Here is a 26854-nt window from a genome sequence, read left to right on the forward strand (position 1 = left end):
AAATGAGAGTATTTAATAAATGATGCTGAGACATCACCGTATAGAAAAAGATAGATCTAACTATTTATATGGAAGAGGGTAAAATTGGGTACTACTTCACAGCATACACAAAGTCACCTAAATGTGAAAAGTAAAATTTAAAAAGAATATATAGAAGAATATCTTGATGACATCAGCCTATATAACAGACTTTATATCATCAGAATATAATCTAATTCTTTTAAAATCAGACAAAATGAAATAAGCATAATCCAAGAACGAAATAAGCATAAATAGATAATAAACATATGAAAAGATGCTCTTACCTCTTTAGCAATCAAAGAAAAGTCCAAATAAGAACAATAATCAAATACCACCTCATACCAATTAGATTGGCAAAAATCAGTGAACCCAATGATACCAAGAATAGATGGAGTCACTGGGAGATGAAAAACCTTACACAGTGCTGGCAGGACTGCAAATTGGTACAACTTCTTTGAAGAGCAATTTTGGAATAACTAAAAAAAATATATATATATTAATATGAGTAATCTACCAAGCAGAAATTTGGCTTCTAGATGTTTGCCAGAGAGTAAGTGCACAAGGAGCTACATTCAAGACTATTTATTGCAACATTGCTCATAATACCAAAATAACTGGAAAAAGACCCCAGAAATATTATAAAATTATATACTTTTTGCAAAATGGACAAATCCTATGTATAGTTTTTTATGGACGCATACATGTTTTGAGAAAGTATATAATGATACACAGCAATATCCATATAGCAATGGGATACAGCAAAGGTCTCCATGGCCAGATTCCCTGAATTGGAATCCTGGCACATCAGCTGTGTGGCCTTGACCAAGCTGCTTAGCCAATTTTTTCTCAACCCCTCATCTATAAAATGAGGGATAATAATAGTATTAATGTCATATGTCTGCGGTAGGCATTTAAGGAGTTTAATGTATGTAAAGTGCTTAGAATTCTGCCTGGCATATAGTAAATTTGCAGTTTTTATTACCGTCATTATCATCATCATTGTTGCTGTCATCAACATCATCATCAAGACAATGGTTACCTCTGAGAAGTATGGGGGAAGGATAGAGAGAAATCTACAGCTTTATCTGTAGGTAAATATCCCTACATATTAACATGTATTAAATTTGAGTTTAATATGAAAACATTGTTCATTGTTGGGTGTATTTTAGTATATGGCTATTGATATCATATAACTTTCTGGATTTTGATGTGTGTTTCAGATAGTTCATATATCAAAGTGTTTTGTGTAAAAACATGAATAGTCTGAATTATTATGGAAAAATGTTTAAACTGTATTATGGATTGAATGATTGTAAGATGAAGATATTATAGAAACATGTTTTTGAACAAATGCTTGACAGCTAGCTATAAATAAGCATGTTACAACTGCAAGTTTTATGTTAACATTTGAAAAAAAAAAAACCAGAGAAGTTAAAAGTATTTCTTTTTAGGCACATCTGAGATCCAAAGTAGCAGAACAATGTGGAGAAATGCAGTTTCCAGGGAGGACTTAAACACAGAGGTCCTGGAGGTGCCACACAAATACTGTTAGTTGATATAAGTATTAGAAAAATATATTCCCTGAGAAAACTGCCACAGTATCCTACAGAACATTTATTCATTTTAAAATGAATATTTATTGTTCTTGAATTATATATACATTTATGTTTTCTATTTGTCTTTTTACCTGAGGCAGACTTCAGCTATTACTTTAAAGAGAAATATAAAGAAAACTTTTATATTCTTTATGTGCATTTACCATAATAAAGGTTTTGTGGCTCTGTTTCTAGAAAGAGGACTCTGTCCTGGTGCTTTCAATGGCAAGTGACAATAGCCATCCACGCCTGGCTTAAACAATAGAGCTTCATGGTTTGCAAAGCTAAGGAGTCTGGAGGGAAGCAGTCGTAGGGTTGGTTCAGCTGCTCAACAACATCCACAAGACTCAGGATTCTTCTTGCTGCTTGTTCTGCCCTCCTGCGTATTGGGTTGTTTTGCCCAAGGTCAGAGATAGCTGCAGCAACTCTAAGCATCATGTCTTCCCACAGCCAAGTTCAAAGGCAAAAAGCCAATGGGGTAGCAGAACCCTTGCTTACTTCCTGTTTTATCAGGCAGAAAAATCTTTCCCAGGTGTCCCTCAAGAGAATTTCTCTTCCACCTTGGTGACTAGAACTGAGTCACATGGAGCTCCCTAAATGATTCACTGGCAAATGGAATTGGGATTGTCCTGACTATGCAAGGCTCATCACGAATTTGACTCCTAGGACTGGGGTCATACCTTTCTGGCATATTGCCACCTGTATCTGAACAAATCCAGGGAAGAGCCACAAAGAGGAACATGGGGGAGTCTTACCAAATGGAAAAGGCAAAGGCAGAAAACAGAGAAAACACACAATCATGTAGTACCTACTCAGTTTTCTCTGGTGAGATATTTCACTTGTCGCAGACACTATTGGCTGCTGGGAATTACTCACCTCTTTCTTGACAAGAGTACCAGATTTGTTTATATACTGGGTGGCCAAGTGTTTTCCGAAGTACTCACCTAGTGGTGAATCTTAATTGCTCTGCACCCATTGTGATAAATCGATCCCTGTTGCCAGGGACTGCTTTAGGAATGAAAAACGGGAGGTGAAAGGAAGTCTTCCACGGAACCTCTGGAAAGGGGCAGGAGAAAGGAGACCTCTCTCTGGTCATGGAGCATTGTGGTGTAAGGGTGTCTTTACTGCAACTGCTGCTGCCATGGTGCATGCCTGAGGGATCCAGGGCTTTAGCCATAGTGAAAATGGGTGCTGGGTGATATTGTTGAGCTTCTAAACTAATTAGCCATTTAACCATTCACCTCCAAAACTTCTTGGAATGTGAAATAATCATTCTTCTTTTTGGTTTAGGCTATTTTTGTTTGATTTTTCTGTTGTTTGCAGTCAAATCATCCTGATAGCATACTCACACTAAAACGTATAAAGCAAGTAATTTAGTGAGAGATTTAAGACAGCGAACCAACATGGCTTGTATGTACCTATGCAACAATTCTGCAGGATGCAGGATGTGCACATGTACCCCAGAGCCCAAAGTACAATAAAAGAAAAAAAATCTTAGGATAGATAAGGAGCTAACAAAAATACATCTAGCTGCTTTAAACTGGTTTGAACCCATGTGTTCAGAATAATCTAGTCCCACAGTACTTAAAGAAAATCTTTTATTAAAGATTTCCTATGTATAGGACTTTTCTGAGCTCCATGATAAGGCAAAGACTGAGAGAGTATAGGGATACAAAAAAAAAAGGTACAAAATACACAATCCTTAAATACAAGAAGTTTATAATACAAGTGAGGCGAACATTGACAGTAAAAATTCTAAATCACACGTCAGTTTTAAAGTGGTCCCACTTTAAAGGATGACACCTATTATCAACCAAGTAATAAATTGTACAGTCATATCATAATGTATCAAATGTTAGAATCCCTCACCACACAAAAATCACTGGGTCCTAATATGTAAGGCAAATCTTTAAATTCATGAGATTGGTCCTTCTTTTGAAACAGAACAATCATAGACTCATGAATTTAGACTCTGCTAAGTATTTCAGTGTATTTGCATTAGAGTATGGTGATTTCCAATTGGATGGTTTATCTTTATGTCTGTGGATGAAAATAAAGCTAAGAGAGATGGCAGAGAGCGGGTTTACCTGCTCATACTTGACATATATATGTTGGTATTTGTGGAGAAAGCACCCAAGGCAAGAAAGACTTTAAGTAGTGATGTGTGCATTCTGCCTTCCTGGGGGCCCTGAGGGAGGTGAAGAGTGCTAAGGCTTGGCAGGAAAGCAGCAACCCAGATATGCAATACTGGTTCTGAGTGTGTCTACCGGAGCATATGTTTATTAAAATTCCATTCTAGGCCATAAAGCAAATGCATCAACAAATAATGTAGTAGCTCCCATGAGCTAAGTCAGGTTTGTTTTGTGTGTTGTGACTTCTATAGTGTGAGTGATTTAGCAGCCCTGGCTTTGTTTTTATTTTAAAATATTTAATTGCCAAAATATTAAACATATTTAAGGGATACAATGTGATGATTTGATATGCATATACATTGTGTGATTACCACAAATTAATTAACACATCCATTACCACCCATACTTACATGTGTGTATGAGAGAAAAAGAAAGAGATGAGGACACTAAAAATCTGCTCTCTTAACAATCTTCATGTAAACAGATTATTAACTATAATCACCATGCTGTACATTAGATCCCCAGAGCTTACGCATCTTATAACTGAAAGTTTATACTCTTTGAGCATCTCCCCATTTCTCCCACTTTCCAGTATCAAGTGACAAGAGGGTGTTTCAATTTCTAAAACATTCTCTTCATCAGAAAGATTACTGTCTGTATGAGTCAATTCCTGCATTGCTATATAGGAATACCTAAGACTGGGTAATTTATAAAGAAAAAATGTTAACTGGCTCACGGTTCAGTTCTTCAAGCTGTACAGGAAGCATAGCAGCTTCTGCTTCTGGGAACGGGGTGCGCAGGAAGTTTCCAATCATAGCAGAAAGCAAAGTGGGAGCGAGGCACTTCACAGGCCTGGAGAAGGAGGAAAAGAGAGAGTGAGAAGATGCCACACACTTTTAAAAAACCAGATCTCAGGGTAACTCATTCACTCACTGTCAATGAGAACTGTACCCAGTGGCCGGTGCAAAACCTTTCATGAGAAACTGCACCCATGATCCAACCACCTCCCATCAGGCCCCACCTCCAAAGTTGAGGTTACAATAGAACATGAGATTTGGGTGGTACAGGAATCCAAACCATATCACTGTAAGCGGTATCTGCTCTCCACTTCTCACAGAATCCTGCAATCTGGGAGGAGAGGATTCCTCCACTGATTTTTTTAATAAGCCTGTTTAAGTGTCAAGGTCATGAAAGACAAGAAATGAAGTTGTCCCATATTGGAGGTGACTGAAGAGATGGGATAACGTAGTGCAATGTGGTGTATGCTGGACTGAATCCTAGAGTAGAACAAGGACATTAAGAAAGATTGTGGAAAGGCTGAGGAACCCCAGATAAACCCTGTGGTTCAGTTCATAGTATTGCACCGTGTTGATATTTTAGTTTGGACTAACGTATCTTGGTTACATGAGATACAACCGTAGGATGCAGAGCATACAAAAACACTCTGAATATCTTGACAGTACATTTTCATTTTTTCTAGGCATTTTAATTTACCCCATCACCTAAATTAAACTTTTTAAATGTAAAATGCTTTTAATAAATTATCTTCTGTGTGACAGAAAATACAATGTGTTTTTCTCCAGAGAAACTGATGATGTTTGCAGAGTGAATACTGGGTATAGAACCTACTTTTAAGAAATTCAGGCAAGGTGCTTGACTTTATTGGCAATGCTGCTACTCATTACCCACTTGTCAGTTTGTTTACCAGATGTGTTTTAAGAAAGAACTACAGTTCTGGGAAGCTAAGAGGCAGGCCAAAGAGGTTACTAGGAAGTGAGTGTGGACCTTGGGTTTCCAAGCTTGTCTATATAACAGCTGTCCTTCAACCTGTACTTTGGAGACATTTTCTTTCTTATTTTTTGGAGATAAAATCTCGCTCTGTTGCCCAGGCTGGAGTGCAGTGGCGCCATCTGGGCTCACTGCAACCTCCGCCTCCTGGGTTCAAGCGATTTTCCTGCCGCAGCCTCCCGTGTAGCTAGGACTGCAGACGCACGCAGCCAAGCCCAGCTAATTTTTTGTGTTTTAGTAGAGACGGGGTTTCACCATGTTGCCCAGGCTGGTCTCGAACTCCTGTGCTCAGGCAATCTGCCAGCCTTGGCCTCCCAAAGTGCTAGGATTACAGGCATGAGCCACTGCACCCAGCCGACATTTTCTGCCTAAGATTTCATTTGGTTAAAATGCTGTATTGCATGAATTTGTCCTTGGGGGGTGCATAGGTTCTCTTTTGTATTTTTTAACTATGATTGTGAAAAATGTCAAATATCAACAAAAAGTAGAGGAAATAGTTCAGTGAATCCTCATGTACTAATCAACCAGCTTCAATAATGATCAACTCATGGCCATTCTTGTTTCATCTATACCATAATCACTCCCCCAGCAACTGCTCCCACATGATTATTTTGAAGTAAATCCCAGACATTACATCATTTTATCTGTAAATATTTCTTTATGTATCTTTAAGTGATACCATGTTTGTAAAAAACATAACCACAATATCCTTATCATACCTTAAAAAATGAAAAATAGTGCCTCATCAAATTTAAATGTCCCCAGTTACTCATAAACTTTTTTAAAAAATAGTTTGTTTAAACAAGATCCATGCCTTGCATTTGGTTTTTATGTTAATTGTCATATAATCTAAAGGTCCTGCCTTCTGCAACGGTTTGTTCATTCTGCAGAGCTTTCCAGTTTCTGGGTTTTGCTGATTATGTTATCGTGGTATCGTTTAACACATTCTTCTGTCTCTGGGCTTTTCTTCTGCTGACTGTTCTGTAAACATTCTTTTCCATGCTGGTCTCTGTTCTGGCACCCGTGGTGATCTCATTCACTGTCATGGCTTTATTCCAGCCCACTTGAGATATGCGCATCCAACTGCTGGGTAGAAACCACCATTTAAATAGCCCACAGTCCACAGTCACCTCGAATTGCAAAGTCTTGCCTAAAACAGAGGGCATTGTCTTCTCTCTCTTCATCTACCAAGATTTCATCCCTCCAGTGTTCCCTCTCCTTGACGAGCAGAACCACATTCTACACCACGGTCCACACCAGGAACATGGGCTCCATCTTTGACTCCTCCCTCTTCTGCACCCCCTTTTATCCAATCCATTCCAGTCCCTGTTGATTCTCCCAGAATCATCTAACCCGTTCACGTCTCTCCATGTCCAATGCCTGCAATCTTGTTGATGCCACTAGTATCTCTAATCTTCGATTGTTTTAGCAGCATTCTAACTAGTTTTCCTGTCACGATTCCTGCCTTATTTTAAATTCGTTTTTCATTCTGCATGCAGAATGGTCTCTTGAAAATAAATCTGATCTGGCTGGGTATGGTGGCTCACACCTGTAATCCCAGCACTTTGGGAGGTTGAGGAGAGTGGATCACCTGAGGTCAGGAGTTCGAGACCAGCCTGGCCAGCATGGTAAAACCCCATCTCTACTAAAAATACAAAAATTAGCCAGGTGTGGTGGTGGGTGCCTGTAGTCCAGCTACTTGGGAGGCTGAGGCAGCAGAATCACTTGAACCCAGGAGGCAGAGTTTGCAGTAAGCTGATATTGTGCCACTGCACTCACAACAGAGTGAGAATGCATCAAAAAAAAAAAACAAACAAAAGAAAGAAAGAAAAGAAAAAGAAAGAAAGAAAGAAAGTAAATATGATCATATTGCTTTCCTATTTAGAACCCTTCAATGGCTCTCGATTGCTATGAGGATAAAAGCTAAATTGTTAAACATAGAAAACCCTTTAGGATCTGAATCCTGCTTTCTTTTACAAATTCATTTCTTCCCTCCTTCCCCACCTACTTTCCATCCTGCAGCCCAGCCATTAGGGACTCCTCCTGTAGCTCCAGATGTGCCTCCAGGCTCTTATACCTTTCTCTATTGCCCTCATCCCTTTCCTGCCCCCTCACTTGCATAATCCCTACTTGTGTGTGGACTTCTGTTATGTTCCTTCAGCTTCCCTCAGTGTTATCCCTCAAAGACTCTTTTAGTTATTTCTCCAGCATGTTCTCACACGCTTGGATTTAGCCCTAATCATGGCACTGCATGTATCCCACTGCTTATATGTGTATGTAGCAGTGCTTATTAAGTGCTAGGCTTTTGTTAATACCTGAGTATATACAAAGAACACAACATGCTTCCAACTCTTAAGGAGATTACTGTGTAGCATTTAATTAACCAATTGACTGCATTGGTAAAGAAATGTGACAGTTGATTTTATGTGTCAACTTGACTGGGTTGGGAATATCTAGATAACTAGTAAAAAGATTATTTCTGGATGTGTCTGTGAGGTTGTTTCTGGAAGAGATCAGCATTCGAATCCATGAACTGAGTAAAGAAGATCACCAATGTGGTGGGCATCATCCAATCCACTGAGGGCCTGGGAAGAATAATACAGTGGAGGACTAATGCATTCATTCTCTCTTCTAGAGCCAGGATATCTATCTTCTCGTGCGCATAGATATTAGAGCTCCAAGTTCTTGGAAATTTGGACTCTGGAACTTACACCAGTGGCCCCCACCTCCTTCTTAGGCTTTTTACTTCAGACTGAAAATTACAGAATTGGCTTCCCTGGTTTGCAGGACTTTGGACTCAGACTAATTTACAACATTGACTTTCCTGGTTCTCCAACTTGCAGATGATGTATCGTGGGACTTCTTGGCTTCCATAATCTCATGGGTCAATTTCCCTGATAATCCCTTCTTATATATCTCTCTACATATATAACCTATTGGTTCTGTTTCTCTGGATAACCCAGACTAATACAAGGAGTATATGAATAAATGAATGATTCAATCAATCAATGAGTGAAAATGCTCATGTAAATGCAACCTAGGTCTGAATAGACTGAAGGTAAACAAGATAATTCTGATTTTCAAGAACTTTTATCAGGCCGGGTGTGGTGGCTCACTCCTATAATCCTAACACTTTGGGAGGCCGAGGCAGGCAGATCTCCTGATGTCAGGAGATTGAGACCAGCCTGGCCAACATGGTGAAACCCTGTCCCTACTAAAAATACAAAGATTAGCCAGGCGTGGTGGTGCATGCCTGTAATCCCAGCTACCCAGGAGGCTGAGGCAGGAGAATCACTTAAACCAGAGAGATGGAGGTTGCTGTGAGCTGAGATCGCATCATTGCACCGCAGCCTGGGGGACAAGAGTGAAACTCCATCTCAAAAAGAAACAAAAAACCTTTTATCAGCAGAAGTCCTTTTGTCTTTTAATAGAAATTACTCAGATTTATTCAGTAACAAATGCATTATACACTTAATTTTGCTCGACAGGGCTTTCTTAAATGTGAGAAAACAAATTTATATTCAAAGCATTTCCCACATAAAAGTGATGAAGTTATAACACAGCCCATAAAACTTTGTGATAAAACTATTGGTTTTATACGCTTCTAATATTTGATAACTCCTTTGTAAATACAGGAGATAAAGATTTTTGAACACATTCTGGAAACAATCACAGTAAAAAGTTAGATACAATATCATATAATTTTTCATTCAAAATACCAAAGTGCACAATAGTCCCCCTTCTTTATAAGATATACTAATATGAAGCTTCCATGACTATTTATGGTATATAATCAAATAAAACCTGTTGTGACTCTTTTTGAAACTATTAGTTGACACATTTAAATAAATTTAGGCCAGGCATGATGGCTCAAACCTGTAATCCCAGCGCTTTTGGAGGCCAGAGTGGGAGACCAGATCAGTCTCAAATTTTTTCTGATTGGACCAAATTTTGCAACATAACAAAACTCTGTCTCTATAAAAAAAAATTTCCTAATAAATCTCTTCTCATATATCTCTCTATATATATATATCTTATTGGTTCTATTTCTCTGGAGAACTCAGACTAATACAAGGAATAAATGATAAATGAATCAATCAATGTAAATGCAACCTAGCTCTGAATAGACTAGGTTGCATTTAGCCAGGCATGGTGACAGGCACCTGTAGTTTCAGCTACTTGGGAGGCTGAGATGAGAGAATCAGTTAAGCCTGAGAGGTCAAGGCTGCAGTGAGCTTTGATCATGCCATTGCACTCCAGCCTGGGTGACACTGCAAGACCCTGTCTCAAAAAAAAAAGAACATTTAGTTCCTAGAACAAGTTCGTACTGCTAATATTTATACTGTTTTCTTTTAACAGATGGGCTTGTGTCCTCTTTTGATTTGTTAATAATGCAACAATGAAATTCTAGTTGCCTTTGTTGACATCCCTAAAGTAAGAGTCTTCCCACCACCTCACCACCCCTCCCCTACATTCTGGCCTCTCTGTGGCTCAACGTAATGTAAAAGAGAGAAGCACGGTCTGCAGATCTCAGAAAACAATATTACATCATCATGATACATGAAAGTGAGTTGATGGTGTGATTTTTCAAACTCGGTTCCAATGAATACGTATCAAATAATTATATAGTTTATTAAGTTGCATCAAGTAAAAAGCGTCCTTCGCTTGCTCCCTCCCAGCTCATCCCCATTTCTTTACCTAAAATGCATATTCCATAAAAATATTACCCAGAGAACTAGGAGAAGCAAAGCTGCAAACTTTTCATTAAGCCTCAGTTTCAGATGGTGTATCCATAATAAGTGCCAGTAAGGATGTCAGAGGTCCTCACGTGTACTAGCACGTCAGCACTTGAAAACCAACATCTAAGCAAGGTTCTTCTGGATTCTAACTTGAGCAATAACAAGAATAGCCATAAGCATCCAAGAAAAATCTAGCATCTTTCAGAAAAATCTACACAGCAAATAAGAAAAGGTAAAACAAGCTTGTTCTCATTAATTAGTCATAGCTAAATAAACAGTAGAGAATTCTAAAATATGAGTTGGGTTGCAATCTTATTTCAGTGATTCTTATTGTACCTAAGGTAATGAACTTACCTTGTAGTACAGCTTAATCCACCTTCTGTTAATTATGGTATGTAATTTTGAAATTGTCATTACTTTCTAATCTTTGCCCTGTGTTATTTAGAAAAATTTTGAATTGCCAAGTGGGCTTAATTTTTATGTTTGTATATTTGGGTCAAAACTTTCAAGTTTTATTGCATTTTTTTGCTGGCATAATTTCCAAGATTAGGATTTTAGTGAAATTTTTGTAACTTCTAATATGAATATGTGAAGATGTTTTGTTATATACAGTCTCTTTCAAGAATTAGTTTATATTGTTTCTTGATTATGGTAATAATGATTATTTAAATCTTAGCTATTTTTTCCTGCTTTCAAGATTCATCATCATTTCTTTTATTCAGCATTTTTATATTCTTGAATTCTTAGCTATATTTCTAATGAGCAGGAAGTTTTCAGATAATTTTTTTTTCAGAATGAACTTAGATGGGTATATTTTCTGAGTCCCAAAGTTTATCTGTGAATGTCTCTGTTGCATTTGCACATAAAACAATACTGGTTTAATGTAAAATACTTGGGTCATATTCTTTCCAGCAAAATTATACTGAAATTGTTTCCTTTTTTCAGGCATTTATTTTTGTGGTGAAAACAATGTTTATCTATTTTTTTCATTATATTCAAATTCAGTTATTTTTATTAAATTTTTCTGATGTTAATTTTTCTTTTATTTAAATATCTAAGTCCTTCTCCTGTTAAAAGAAAATTATGTGTTAAGTTCTTTCATTATTGCTTCTCTTTGCCTGCTTGGTTTTTCCACCTGGAAATATTTTTTTTGTATATATAAGATCTCCTCATTTTCTCTTCAGGCAATCCCTTTTCTCTCTCTCTCTCTCTCTCTCTCTCTTTGTGTGTGTGTGTGTGTAAACTAATAGACTTTTTTTCCCCCTTTTTAGCCATTTTAGATTTACAGGAAAAAAAGGAATGAAAAGTGCAGAGAGTTCTCATATGTCCCTCTTTTCCTCCTTTTAATTTTCCCTAATATTAACATCTGGTGCAGTGTGGCCCATTGATTACAATCAATAAACCACTATCAGTACATTAATATCAACTAAAGTTTATAGTTTACCCTAGGGTTCACTCTGTGTTATGTTGTCTATGAGTCTTAAATGTACAAGGACATATCCGTCGTTACAGTATCCTACAGAATGAGTTTCAATGTCTTAAAAATTCTCTGTGCTTACTTCTTCATCCCTCTCTTTTACCTCAAACCCCTAGCAACCGCTGATCTTCTTACTGTCTCCACAATTTTTCTAGAATGTCATATATTTGGTATCATGTCAGTAGCTTTGTCAGGTTAGCAATATGCATATGTTTCTTTACTGTCTTTTCATAGTTTGATAAATCATATCTTTTTATTGCTCAATACTACTCCATTTTATGGATATATTACAGTTCATTTATCCATTTATCTATTTAAGGGCATCTTGGTTGCTCCCAAATTATGGCAATTATGGATAAAGTTGCTATAAACATTTGTGTACAGGTTTTTTTGTAGACATAAGTTTTTAATTCATTTGGATAAATATTAAGGAGCATGATTGCCACATCATATGGTAAAAAGTATGTTTAGTTTTATAAGAAACTGTCAAATTTTCTTCCAAAGTGGTTGTGCATTTTGGCTTTCCCATCAACAATGAATGAGAGTTCCTGTTGCTCCACATTCTTGCCAGCATTTGGTGTTGTCAGTGTTTTGGATTTGGTCATTCAAATAGGTGTGTAGGGGTGTTGCACTGTGGTTTTAATTTGCAGTTCCACAGTGACATATAGTGTGATTTTTTTTATATGCTCATTTGCCATCTGTATATTTTCTTTGGTGAGGTGTTTGTTCAGATCTTTTGTCCACTTTTTAAATTGGATTATTTGTTTGCTGATTGTTGAGTTTTAAGAGTTCTTTATATATGTTCAATACCAGTTTTTGTCTGATTTGCATTTTGCAAGGATTTTCTCCTGTTGTGTGACTTATCTTTCCATCCTTTTAACTGTCTTTTGCAAAGAAGAAGCTTTTAATTTTAATGAGCTCCAACTTATCTTTTGTTTTCTTATATGAATCATGTTTTTGGTGTTATATCTAAAAATTCATTCTCAAACTTAAGGTTACTTGCATTTTAACCTGTGTCTTATTCTCAGAATTTAATAGTTTTGTATTGTACACTTAAGTCTACAATTCCTTTGAGTTAATTTTTGTGAAAAGTGTAAGATCTGCGTCTAGATTCTCTTTTTTTTCATACGAACGTTCAGTTGTTCAGCACCATTTTTTATATTTTTAGAATGATTTTCTTCAGTTATCCTGTCTTTGAGATCTGGAAAGACTTGCTGAACTTCTCCAAGTCCCCGATTTAACTTTCTATATTCTCTAGTCTTACGTTCCCTGATTCTATTGGCATTTTATTGATAGTTTCTAATTCACTGTTAGCTTTTTTTACCTGATTGTTTCCTTATCTCAGATTGTTTTGATGAATAAACAATGACCTCTCCAATATTTTTTGAAAATATGAACCAAAGGCTTTCTAATTGAAACATTTATATATAAATTAAATGGACATTCATTCTAGTGAAGGAATCTGTTTACCTCTGTTGTTCTGCCACACATATTAATAGTAAAATATATGATATTTAATGTTCAAAGGTATTCCAGTTTGGAAAAGAAATTATATAATCAATCTCTAAAAATTGATAAAGCTGAATTATTTCTCTATGGTTCAGCTGGGCCTTATTCTTTTTTTTTTTTCTGCCTCCCAGGTTCAAGTGATTCTCCTGCCTCAGCCTCCGGATTAGCTGGGATTACAGGCATGCACCACCATGCCTGGCTAATTTTTTTGTGTTTTTAGTAGAGGCGGGGGTTTACCATGTTGGTCAGGTTGGTCTCGAACTCCAAACCTAAGATGATCCACCAGCCTCGGCCTCCCAGAGTGTTGGGATTACAGGTGTGAGCCACTGCACCTGGCCTTGGGCCTTGTTCTTATATGTGTCCCTACAGAGTTCTTATAGAGAAAAGAAATTGGTAATTATTCTTTCTTGTTTTACTCTGTGCCCTACATACACAGCTCAATTCATTACAAACATGGTGTTTATTTAACCTTCACAACAACTCTACAAGTGAGAATTATCATTATTATCATTATCCCCCTTTCACTGATGCAAAAACATGCCCAGAGTTTGAGGATGGGGTCAGGGGAGATTCTGCGTTTTTCCTTTTTTATTACTATGCATGAGCCTAGAGGTAGGACAAAGTTGTTTCTTTCTTTCTTTGCTTCTTGGTTTTATTGGGTGTGTGTTGAGCGGGGGCGGTCAAAGGGAAAACCCTTTAACCCAGGCCAGCATCTGGCTCACCATCAGTGAACTACCTTAGGTGGCAGTAGGGATAGATAATAATGAGAGCAGAGGCAGATACCCTTTTTAAGAGGCTAGGGCCAGGCGCAGTGGTTCACCCCTGTAATCCCAGGACTTTGGGAAGCCAAGGCAGTGGATTGCTTGAGCCCAGGAGTTTGAGACCAGCCTGGGCAACATGGTGAAACCCCGTCTCTACAAAAAGGTTTTTTAAAAATAGCCAGGCATGATGGCACATACCTGTGTTCTCAACTACCTGGGAGGCTGAGGTGGGAGGATCACTTATCCTGGGAGGTCAAGTCTGCAGTGAGCCATGATTGTGTCATTGCACTCCAGCCTGGGCAACAATGACCTATCCAATATTTTTTCAAAATATGAACCAAAGGGTTTTGAATTTAAACATTTGTATATAAATTAAAGGGACACTCATTCTGGTGAAAAAATCTGTTTACCTCTGTTGTTCTGCCACACATATTAATAGTAAAATATATGTTCAAAGGTATTCCAGTTCAAAGGTATTCCAGTTCAAAGGTATTCCAGTTTGGAGAAGAAATTATATAATCAATCTCTATAAAAAGACCTCTCTCTCTCTCTCTCTGTTACACACATACACACACACACACACACACACACACGAGAGAAAAAAAAAAGAGGCTGAGGGTGACTCCTATTACAAAGTAGCCAGGCTACAGACCTACCAGCCTACTGAAGCCACCTACAAAGCATACCCCTTGGCTGCAATCCTGACTTTGAGTGCTGCCTACATTTTTAGAACTATGACATGGTACAGGAAAAACGCAAAGCCCAAAACTTCAACCAAATTGGAGAGACAGAAGACAGTGGACACACTGATAGCCTGGACTTGTTAAACACTCAATAGATGAGAAACTAGATGCAATGGTCACATCCCAGATACATGAACTTAACCAGAGATTGGTCCAGCCCGTGTATATTTTAGACCCAGTGATGACCAAAATTAACTAAGCCCTGAACACACTGGTCTCCCAGACACACAACAGGCCTGACACAGGATCTACTTTATAAATTCAGAGCAGTGTTGACACACCACCTTCCCAGACCCGCTAGCCATCCAGGTCATGCTGATAAACTGAGATCCACAGACTGCTTCCTGGCACCATAAGAGGTCTTGCCCACTGAAACTAGGGTGGAGAAGATTGGGAAGGAGGTCAATTTGAGATTACCTGGAGTCTCCCACACAGTACCGTTGGCCATTTTCTAGTCATGAAACCCTGCTACTAAAAGTGTGGTCCATGAACCAAGAGACTTGATATCACTCAGAAGTTTGTTAGAAATCTAAAAGCCCCACCTCTGACCTACTGAGTTAAAATCTGTGTTTAATATGTTCCCCAAGGACTCGTATGCAATTTAAAGAATGAGAAACACTAATACAAACTCTTAAGTATGCTACCAGAAGTTTGAGCTGATCATGATTTTTCTTTTCTTTTCTTTTTTTTTTTTTTGAGATAGAATCTCACACTGTTACCTGGCTGGAGTGCAGTGACATGATCTCAGCTCAGTGCAACCTCCACCTCCGGGGTTCATGCAATTTTTCTGCCTCAGCCTCCCAAGTAGCTGGGTTTACAGGTGCACAACACCATATCCAGCTAATGTTTTGTATTTTTTAGTAGAGTCAGGGTTTTACTGTGTTGGTCATACTAGTCTCAAACTCCTGACCTTGTGATCTGGAGCTGGGCATGATTTTTACAGGATCATGTAGCCAAAGAATATGCAAGCATCCATTGTCTGTGTAAAAACATACTTGTTAACACATTAATGTCATTATGGACAGGTACTATAACAAGCTGGGAGTGATGATTTATAGGTAGTGGTTTGAAAGCTTTATTTTCTTAATCTTTTAAAATATAAAAGATTATATTATATATAAAAGATTAGGATATCTACATACTCCTTTGAACCTAATCCAGTGCCAACTGGAATTTATAAAAAAAAAAAAACATATATGCTGCTGAGTTTACAGGGATAAATGTTTCACAGAATCTGCCTAGTCTCCCTCGAAATCTGGTATAATCACAGCCAGGTACTCACTCCTCTCTCACTGGAACTAATTATAATTCCTGAAAAGAACAAGATTGTTAATTATGTTTACAATAAAATATATGAAAAACAAATGAAATATGCTACAATTTTATAAACAACTCCTAGAAGCTGCTAGAATGCCTTAGGTTTCCAGGTGCATCTCATTTCTCGCAGCTACTCATCTCCATGAGGACACTTCTGTGCCCATGGCATAATCTGGTTCCCGCATTTTGAACTATTGACTGCGTGAGTGCTGATTTTCTTGTTTGCTCCTCCTGTCACAGGGAGAATCTGTGTTTGTCCTGCATTGAAAGTTGAGATGGGATCTGCCAAGATTGTTTGCATTCCCTTTCAAACCGTTCAGACCCAGATGAAGGGAAAAGGGAAAAGTTTATATTTGTGTCCTTTTTCTTTGCCAGATTAGAATTCCAACTACCTCTAAGGCCTAGGATATGAACAGTGATCTCCCCTTCCCCCTACAACATGCACACATTAAGGCAACAGCCAGGTGACTCTCAGCTGTTGGCCTCAGAGAAGTGATGTATTAGCAAAAAAGAAAGGAAAGAGACATCTCTTTTTAGGTATTGGGTTTCAAATGCCTATATTTTTCAAACATAAATTTTGGAAAAAATGTTCTTCCTTGAGATTAGAGAAGTAATGAGATTTTAGGTGAAGGATGCCAATTCCATCCTCAAGGCTCCAACTCTCAACTTACCCACCACAACCACCACCAGCAAGAAAAGGAGGACTTTCTCTTAGCACAAGGTTCTGCTCACCAACCAGCCTGCATAGCTACATGCATCCACAGGGGGTATTATTTTCCGCTGGGACCATCCAGATCTAGGGTCCTTTGCTAATTGCCACTAAGGCACCATATGTGTTTGTGGAAACCTATGCAGGATTCCTAAGAAAAGGCTCTGTTTCTTGACCTCAGTTTAGGCCAAGGGAAGTAAGGAGAGGAGGTAAATTTATATGACATGATCTGCAGTCCCCACACAGATTCCTGGGAAGCCATGAAGATCCTTCAGAAGCAACTCCATGGGGCTTTTCTAGGCAATAAGGGCCTCAGCCTTGTGCAGTTTCCTGTGCTCAAGAAGGGAGCAGGAGTAGGAAATAAACCACTGCACCTGAGGGGGCCTTACAGAAAGACAGAGGGACAACTCAACAGGGACCTTTAAGGTCAGGGAGGAAACATGAAGAGAATAGCTGGATGGGGTCAGGGGAGAAATTATATCTCAAATCCAAGTAATCAACACATATTACCCCCTGACCTGACTCCCATTCCACTCTTCTGACAAATGCACATCTTCTTATAATTTAAGTGCACCTGGACTTACAGGGGCAGAGACCAACGATAAAGGCAATGGACCCGGAGTTGACTAAGTTTGTCTCTTCCAGCATGGTAGACTAGATGTTTGGAACAGAATATAAGCTGTCACAGGGGGAAGTAAGACACTTTTCTTGCTTCCTTGCATTTCTAGCCTGAGAATCACACCTATTAACACTTCCTTCTTCTACCCTGGTTGTACCACTGTTTATTTTTAAGAAAGAGATTTCTAATACAGCACTATGTTGTTTTTTTTCCTTTGCTTAACTTGGCAAATGACGTGGTTCATTTGAAAAAGGGTTATTTTCTTTTTATTTCTTATTTATCTGTTTCTTTTTTAGTGGCATGATTCTCAAAATTAGCCTTTAAGAAGTTCATAAGCAAATTCAAAATTCTCCGATAATAATGGAGATACCATTAAGTCTTACATTTTAAGCAGATAACGTTTTCTAATTGGACAAATATTTTACAACTCCTTAGTAAAATAATAATCAGTATTAAGTGCTGATTATTCTTTCAGTGTTTAAAATACCTTAAGTTATCGAAACTCGATGTGTTTGTCTTCCCACTTTTAAGAAACACATTATTTGGGGGTCCAAATGCGAAGGTAAGGTGAACTGTATGAAAAAATGTTTAAAACAAAATAAGATATCTTGACCCACACATTTTAAAAGCAGCAGCCCAGTAAATAAATACAGGCATGGTAAATAAAGATCTCTGGTTATCTTCTCTATGAGGCAATGGCCAGGCGAGATGAATGAAAAAGAAATTGAGACAATGATTTTCCTATTTCACTCCCTTTCTGGACTCTCTTTGGCTCACCAGTATTTACACAAAATTTTCCCTAGTTATTACGTGAAGAGGATGGTGATGAAGACATGCTGGGACATGTTATAAAGTTTATTTCCTAACTAAGATATACTTTTGGCTGGGCAGGGTGGCTCACGCTTATAGTCCCAGCACTTTGGGAGGCCGAGGTAGGTGGATCACTTGATGTCAGGAGTGCAACACCAGCCTTGCCAACAGCCTTGTCTGTTACTAAAAATACAAAAAATTAGCCTGTAATCCCAGCTACTCAGGAGGCTGAGGCAGGAGAATCACTGGAACCGAGGAGGCGGAGGCTGCAGTGAGGCAAGATTGCACCACTGCACTGCAGCCTGGGCAATAAAGCAAGACTCCATTTGTTTCTAATGTAGATTTACATAGAAAGCTTTCAGACCATGATGCTGATCTGATACTCATGAAAAAGGGAGGAGAAGAAGCAGGATTTAGCAGGGAGAGCCTCTGATTTTGATGCTGGGCTATAAAGTTTAGTCAGATCGGGAGCCTCAGAGCAAAGATGACTCATAAGAGGAGGCTCACATTGGGCAGAAATGGCCAGGCCCTAGGATATGTGTCATGTTTGGTCACTGACTGGTGCCTTTCTTCATAGTGGCCTCAGCTCAAAAGCTGAGTTGGATCCAAAAGTGCTGGAGCTGGAGGCTAACGGCTAACTGTGCTCCGTGCAGGTGAGCAGAGGTAGGCTTTCCCATGAAGCACTGCACAGCACAGATCAGCGTGCTTCAATGACTGAGGCAAGCACAGTTACTAGGAGGTAAAATCTTTTAAAAATTAATTAGGAAGAGTCATTGAGAAAGTAATTGGCAGTGGGGAGGGGGATTGGGAAGATGTTGGCCAAAGGATACATTTCAGTTAGACAGGAGGAATAAGTTTAAATCTACTGTACAACATGGTGACTACAATGATTAACGATGCATTCTGTACATGAAAATTGCTAAGAGTAGTAGATTTTAAGTGTTCTCACCACAAAATATAAATATGTGAGCGAATGCACATGTTAGTTAGCTTGGTTTAGTCATTCCATGATGTATGTATATTTCAAAATATCATGCTATAGTATACATCATAAATATATACAATTTTATTTGTCAACCTAAAAAATAAGAAATAAGCCAGGCACCATGGCTCACACCTGTAATCCCAGCACTTTGGGAGGCCAAGTCAGGCGGAACGCCTGAGGTCAGGAGTTGGAGACCAGCTTGGACAACATGGTGAAACTCTGTCTTTATTAAAAATAGAAAAAGTGGCCAGGCATGGTGGCGGGCACCTGTAATCCCAGCTACTTGGGAGGCTGGGGCAGGAGAATCGCTTGGACCCAGAAGGCAGAGGTTGCAGTGAGCTGAGATTCTGCCAATGCACTCCAGCCTAGGCAGCAAGAACAAAACTTCTTCTAGGAGGCGGGCAGATCACGAGGTCAGGAGATCGAGACCATCCTGGCTAACACGGTGAAACCCTGTCTTTACTACAAATATAAAAATTTAGCCAGGTTTGGCAGTAGGCACCTATAGTCTCAGCCACTTGGGAAACTGAGGCAGAAGAATTGCTTGAATGTGGGAGGCAAAGGTTGCAGTGACCAGAGATTGTGCCACTGCATTACAGCCTGAGTAACACAGCGAGACTCCATCTCAAAAAAAAAAAGACTTCATCTAGGGGAAAAAAAAGAAAGGAAGAAAGGAAGAAAGAAAGGCCAGGCGCAGTGGCTCATACCTGTAGTACCAGCACTATGGGAGGCTGAGACAGCCAGATCACTTGAAATCAGGAGTGGGAGACCAGCCTGGCTAACATGGCAAAACCCTGTCTCTAGTAAAAATACAAAAAAATTAGCTGGGCGTAGTGGCACCCGCTTGTAATCCCAGCTACTTGGGAGGCTGAGGCAGGATAATCACTTGAACTTGGGAGATACAGGTTGTAGTGAGCTGAGATTTCACCACTGCACTCCAGCCTGAGCAACAGAGCAAGACTGTCTCAATAAAATAAAATTTAAAAAAAATAATAAAAAATAAATTAATCGACCTCTTTAAAAATACACAATTCTTTTGTTTCTCAGCTGGAAGGCATCTCTGAGCTCACACAGACCCCAACCAGACAGGAACACATGTTGACATTTATCCACATTGTTCTTGATCCCAGGCTCAGTGACTTTTTCTATTCCACATACACCATCCGGGAGACTCACATTTCCAAATGGTTACCCAGAGCTTCACCCTCCTGGCATCCCTACCCCACCTCATGCACTCTGTAGGTCAAACCATGCTGAGAAGCAGCTGCTCAGTCTCCCTATCTTTCCTAGCATCCTTGCTTCCCATCTGTTTTCTATTTCTTTGGTAGATGGATGACTACTTAGGCTGAAACACTAAAAGACACCGACTGATAAGAGCTAAATGATCACCTGATTTGTGTCTACAGAACTTAACCCAAATAAATGGCTGGTTCATAGGGGAATTACACACACACACACACACACACACACACACACACACACATCTGTGCAGGCCAAGGTTGGTGAAATTTGGGGCAGAGGGACATGCATTTACCCTTTATACTGAGAAAACATCACCTCACACTATAGCTAACGTTCGGGCACAGTTTTTACTCTCAAAAGGCACTCATTGTGACCTTGGCCAATGGGTAACTCCTATTTATCAGTCTATCAGGAAATGTTAATACTCTGGTGGACTTTGTCTTTCTATACTTTAGATTTTCTACTCTAGACAAAGAAGCAGTAACAGTAATAAAATAACAGTGACTAAGTACCTGCTGGATTCAAAGAGTGGTATTTGTTGGTACTTTAAGTATACCATGGGTTTGATGTAGTTGTTCTGCAAATTACATTCTATAATTCTATTTTACAAATCAAGTTCAGAAAAGTTAAGTGCCCTAAAATAAATTAACTACCAAATAGTAATAGTTGAGCCTGATTCAGTTTAGGTCTACTTGACTCCCTAATCTTTTGCTTAATTCTTTCTCATCCCACAATGCACAATAAAATGCCAGGGTCTACAGTTTTCAACTTGAACTCCCCATCTGCTGGCATTAGTACTGTCTAACAGTTGCCATGAGCAAGTGTAGGAATTATAAGGAAAATAAAATTGGTCATGAGTTGATCATTGCTGAAGCAATTATGCCTGCCCGTTGCACCTACTCAAATTAGGACAGTGAGGGAGGAGTCATTATACTAACCTCTCTGCTTTTAATGTATTTGAAATTTTTCATAATAAACAGAGGCTGGCAGAAACTCCTATATGTGCCATAAAGACATTCAATAGTTACAAATGGCTCAGCACCTAGCCAGGGCATCAGGAAGGTCCCGCCTCAACCCAACTGGCCACAGACACAAACACACACACACAGTTACACAGTTTGAAACACCTTCTAATATAAACAATGCAGATATCAATTTGTCATGAAGATGCAAAACAGAAGTCTAGAGATTTCAGCATTTCCAACACGTCAGCATAAGCAAGTGTTCCCTCTCCATGTGTGAATCACAGCATTCAGCTCCATTCACTGTCTTATGTTCCTTTTCATTTGCTCAAGCCCAGCCAAGCAAAACCAGGGATCACCAGTGGGGAGAACTGCAAATGTTTGCAAATGGTGAGCAAATTAGGAGAAAATCCTAGATTTAGAGAGACATGAATTATTTTGTGCAGATATAAATAAACATTGTTCTCAGCTTAGGTTCTGTCAACACCTCAGCGCTCCAAGTAAATTCATCCAAAGATAAATGAGTTAGTGTTACTCGTACCTGATGAGCTCCAAAAACCACCTGAAGGGGCACATGCTGTACTTTGCTCAGTTTGTTTGCAGAACTCAGCCCTTGGAATACAAAGCTACCACGAAATATGCAGCCATCTCTGAAATATGTGTGTGTTTTCAGGCAGCCATAAGGGCAAAACAGCCATTTGCTTTTGTTGATCCATCCTCAGATCTTGGCAGTGGTTATTCCAGGAATCCCACACTTTTTTTCCTTCACTCTCTCCAGTTTTTAATCAAGTAAGACATGCTGATGGTATGACATTTGTAAAAATACAATAAGAAAAGATTTAAAATTCCCTTATTTCTGCTATGTAGAGGTAATTACTGTGAATTTTAAATAGATGCTTCTAGAAATTTTAATGTCCACAAACTCTTCAAAATCAAAATAGAATCATTCTGTATATAACTTGCTTTGTTTATTCAAATATAGCCCATGTAAATTTATTACCTATAAATAACATCTACAACAATATTTACAATGTTTCCACATATGGATATAAAACAATTTATTCAATCAAAACATATGGTATTATTTAATAATTACTAAGAATTATCGTTGAACATTTAGGTTATTTTTCAAATTTTTGCTCCTAAAACTGAGCTTGGATGAATATTTTTATAGATAATTATTTCAACAAATTTATTATTTCCTTAGGACAAATTTTCACGAGAATGCACGAAGATGAGTGCTTTGAGACCTCTAATACAAACGACCTTTCAAAAAGAGTGAACAGATTTATACTCCCCATCATTCTGCACCCTAACAATAGTGGGTCCTTTTTAATCTTTGCAAATTCAACAGGTGGAAGACTACATCATTTTGTTGAAATTTGTATTTCTTTTATTACTAATGATATTGAAGTTTTTATTGTGTTTATTGAAAGTATAACTACATTTCTGTTCATGTAATGTTGTGCATTTATTATGTATCTCTAAGACTGTTTACATTTTAATGGTGGTATCCCCTTGTCTGTCATATAGGATGCAATTTCTTTCCTCATTTTTTTTAAGAGTTGGGGTGTCACTATTTCACCCAGGTTTTCTCAAACCCCTGGGCTCAAGCCATCCTGCTTCCTCAGCCTCCCTTGTAGCTGGGACTACAGGCACATACCACCATGCCCAGCTTTTACCTCATTTTTGATTGCTTTTTAATTTGATTTGTTATTTGGGACATGGAATTTTTAGGTTAAAAAATGCATGAGATTTTATCTCGTGAATTCTCTGACTTAAGTCATGCTTAGACTGTCTTTCTAAAACTATATTTTCTCCTATTAACTCATTTAAAAATTTTACGAGCCCAAAATACATTTTGGCATACGGCATGAGGTATGGCCATAGTATTTTTCCTCCTAAGTAATGGTTCTGACATCCCTCCGTTGTTTTTCATATGATCACTCTTTTCCATACTGATTTAACATGCCAGTATTAGATGTGCCATACATATATATTTGTTGGTCTGTTCTTACACTTTTCATTCTGTTCCAATGATCTTGTTATCCATTCTTGGGCAAGTACCACCAAGTTATTTTAGCTATTGAAGCTTTGTAGTAAATTTAACACATTAGTGGAGAACCTTGCCTTATCCCCTTTTATTTTCTAACTTTTCTTGTCTATACTTGTTCATTTATTCTTCCCAGGAAACTCTGAAATTGTTTTATTATGTATTGTGTCTGGGATTATGTTATAGCCATAGATTATATTGGAGAGAATTAGCATTGTTACAATATTACCTCTTCTAATACAGAAACATGGTATAACTTTCACATTATTCAAATATTTTATATTCATGGGGTGTACTCACTGTATGTTCCGTGGCTCACCTACATAGATGCCCTTGCATTGCAGTTACATTGGGGATATGTGATCAGTTCTAGCCAATGGGCTGTGAGTATAAACGGCATTTGCCAATTACGGTCAGAAGGAATCAAGAGTGACTCCCTCACACTCTATTCTTCAAGGGTGTTACCGCTGAGACTACACGTTAAGAATGCTCAAGCTGCCAGCTGGCCATCAGGACCAGATTCAGAGAGTTGTTTGGGGACTCATTTGTTACCATAGTAACAAATTCTTGGATTAGTCCCATTCCTTGTCAATGTTCTAAGTCAGAGTTTAAGACACAAAAGGAAGCTGTATGGGCCGTGACCAAGTATACCAGTGGTGGAACAGTTGAACAGATTGTGCACCTCGTTCATTGTGGCATAATAGAAACCGTTGATGAATCTTGTAACTGCAAAAGATACCAGGATTATTCTGGCTATCCTGGATGCCATTTTAAAGATCTTTCAGGCTGCCAAGAAACTAGGTGAAACTGAGAAACTTAGTATAATGATTGAAGAATGTGAAGGCTTAGACCAAATTGAAGCTCTACAAAGCCAAGAAAATGCATCTGTGTATAAGGTTTCCTGAAGCTTAATTGAGAAGTATTTCTCTGTAGAGGAAGAGGAAGATCAAAATGTGCCAGAAACTACCTCTGACGGCTGTACCTTCCAAGTTCAGGTTGGGATTCCTGGGACCTTTAACTTTTAGATCATGTAGCTGAGGCAATTCGTTGTTTACCATGTTTGGTATTTTGTCTTATTGTTTCTTTACTAAGAACTCTTTTTAAATGTGATTTGTTATTGTAGCACCTTTACACTGAAACTATACTTGAACAGTTCCAACTGTACATACTGTATGAAGCTTGTCCTCTGACTAGGTTTCTTATTTCTATATAATTTCATATTTTGCAGCATCCTGTAAATACACATTAAAGTCCCCTCTTTTCTTTATTTCAAAAAAAATGGTGAGGCTGCAAAGTGGAAGCCTCTTGGATCTTTGAGTTTCCACTTGAAGGATGGCAATCTTGAAGAGTCACCCAGCCTTCATTGGGCTTGAAGTGAGTGGAAAATAAACCTTTTATTTATGTCAGGACATTGAGATTTGGGGACTTATATGTTACCATAGAATGGTCCCTTAGTAAAGGTTGCAAATTGCTTATTCAGTTTGTTTCCAAATATGGATATTTCTGTTGTTATTGTGACAGGAACATTTTTCAATAGTTCTAAGTAACTATTGCAAATATGAGAAGAGCACTTTTGAATATAGAAATAATATATCTCCGCACTTATTTCCTTCCAATGATGGTAGAAATTCTGTGATGAATAAAGAATATGCCAATTCCTCAGAGTGGTCCTCTTCTTTTGAAGTATTGAATTTTTTGTGTTTGCCTATCCTGCCTGTATGGGGAAAAGAGGGAGGATCTACGTTTATCACGCTGAGAGTGTTGGAATAAGTTCTTTCAAAGATTAGGTCTTATCTTTCTAGCTCAGATGGAGGAATAGGGAGGTTTAAATAATATAGTGACATAGACTTTGTGGTAGGCAGAATAATGGTCCCTCAAAGATGTCGACATCCTAATCCCAGGATCCAGTGCTGTGTTAGGCTAAATGGCAAAGGGGAGTTAAGATGGCAAATGGAATCAACATTGCTAATCATCTGACCTTAAAAGAGAGAGATTATCCTGGATTATCCAAGCCGGGCCCAGTATAATCAGAAGAGTCTTTAAACGTAGAAGAGGAGGGTGGAAGATGAGTCAGTGTCAGGGTGATGCAGCAGGAGATGGATTTGACCAGCTATTACTGGCTTTGAAGAGGAAAGGGACTGCAAACCAAGGAATGCACATGGCAGCCTTCAAAACTGGAAAAGACAAGCAAATGGCTTCTTCCCTAGAGCCCCAGGAGGAACAAAGCCCTGCCATTACCTTAATTTTTAGCTGTGAGACTCATTTAGGATTTCTGATGACCGGAACTGTAAGATAACACATTTGTGTTGTTTTAAGCACCAAGTCTGTGGTGCTTGTGATAGCAGCAATAAGAACCAAATACTAGCTTTGAGTCAGATCTAGATTCAATGCTCAAACTCATCAATCAGTAATTATTTGAAATTAAACACCTTTTGAAAAACCACTCTAAACCTTTGTTTCATTGCATATACCATATGTATAATATCTACTTCATAGTAGACATTGGCAATCCTGGTAATAATAGTAGCAATATCATCAATAATAGTGGCTGCATTTGCTAAACTCTAAATTCTGGTTACAGAGCCAAGTAATGTATATACTGGGCATAACATTGTTAGCTCAAAACTTTTTCATTAACTCATCAACACTCAAAAACAAACACTTGATCTAGGTACTACTATTGTCTCCATTTAAAGATGAGTTGAGGCACAGAAGTTAAATATCTTGCCAATAAGTTAAAGAGCTAGTACGCGGAGGAGCTTGTATTTAAATGCAGGGAGAGTTCAGAGCCCGTGCTCTTAAATGGAGGCTATCACACTTTGATTTACCATAGTATTCCCCTATACCAGACAGGAGGCCCAATTTGCCTAGGATGTCAGGGAGGGAGCAGATATATGGAGTAGGACTATCATTCCTCTGCCCAAGACCTTCTATTCCCGTTTGTAGTTCTAGCTCAGTTAGCTAGAACTCTAGGCAATGTTTCAGAACAATTCTCCCCAGCACCCACCCACTTCCTTAGTTTTAATGCAGTTTTGCAACTGCCCTGCTTTACTCAGCGGGGAATTCATTCCAAGGGTAAACTGCAATTGAATGCTTCAAGTAGCTTGTGTTGGTTCCAGATGCACTCACCCACAGATTCTGACTGTCCTCGCTCCAAGTTTCAGGCGAGAGGTATTGGTTAAATTTGCTTAGTGGCCCTTCTTCTTTCTCCCTAGATGAGTTTCACCTTATGTATGTCATGAATCACAAATCAATGCACTATTTTCCCAGCCTAACCTCATCTATACTCTAATTTGCAGAAATTCTTAAAAATTAAAGCCAAGTGGGCGATACCTGGTTTCAAATAGTTTTCTTTTTTTTTTTTTGATACAGAGACTTTGGAAGGGAGAGTT

General features: G+C 38.5%; 1 long non-coding RNA gene across 1 annotated transcript; it reads right to left on the reverse strand.

The window, feature by feature from the left end:
* Positions 1 to 257: 257 nt before the first annotated feature.
* LOC118153729 (uncharacterized) lies at positions 258 to 24041 on the reverse strand. Its single transcript, XR_004743239.3, has 3 exons — positions 23763 to 24041; positions 21951 to 22208; positions 258 to 4600 (listed from the first exon to the last, which is right to left on the reverse strand). It is a non-coding gene; the product is annotated as an uncharacterized LOC118153729 (long non-coding RNA).
* Between the last annotated feature and the right edge of the window lie 2813 nt (positions 24042 to 26854).

This window comes from Callithrix jacchus, chromosome 5 (genome assembly GCF_049354715.1).
Source record: "Callithrix jacchus isolate 240 chromosome 5, calJac240_pri, whole genome shotgun sequence".
Classification (NCBI taxonomy): domain Eukaryota; kingdom Metazoa; phylum Chordata; class Mammalia; order Primates; family Cebidae; genus Callithrix; species Callithrix jacchus.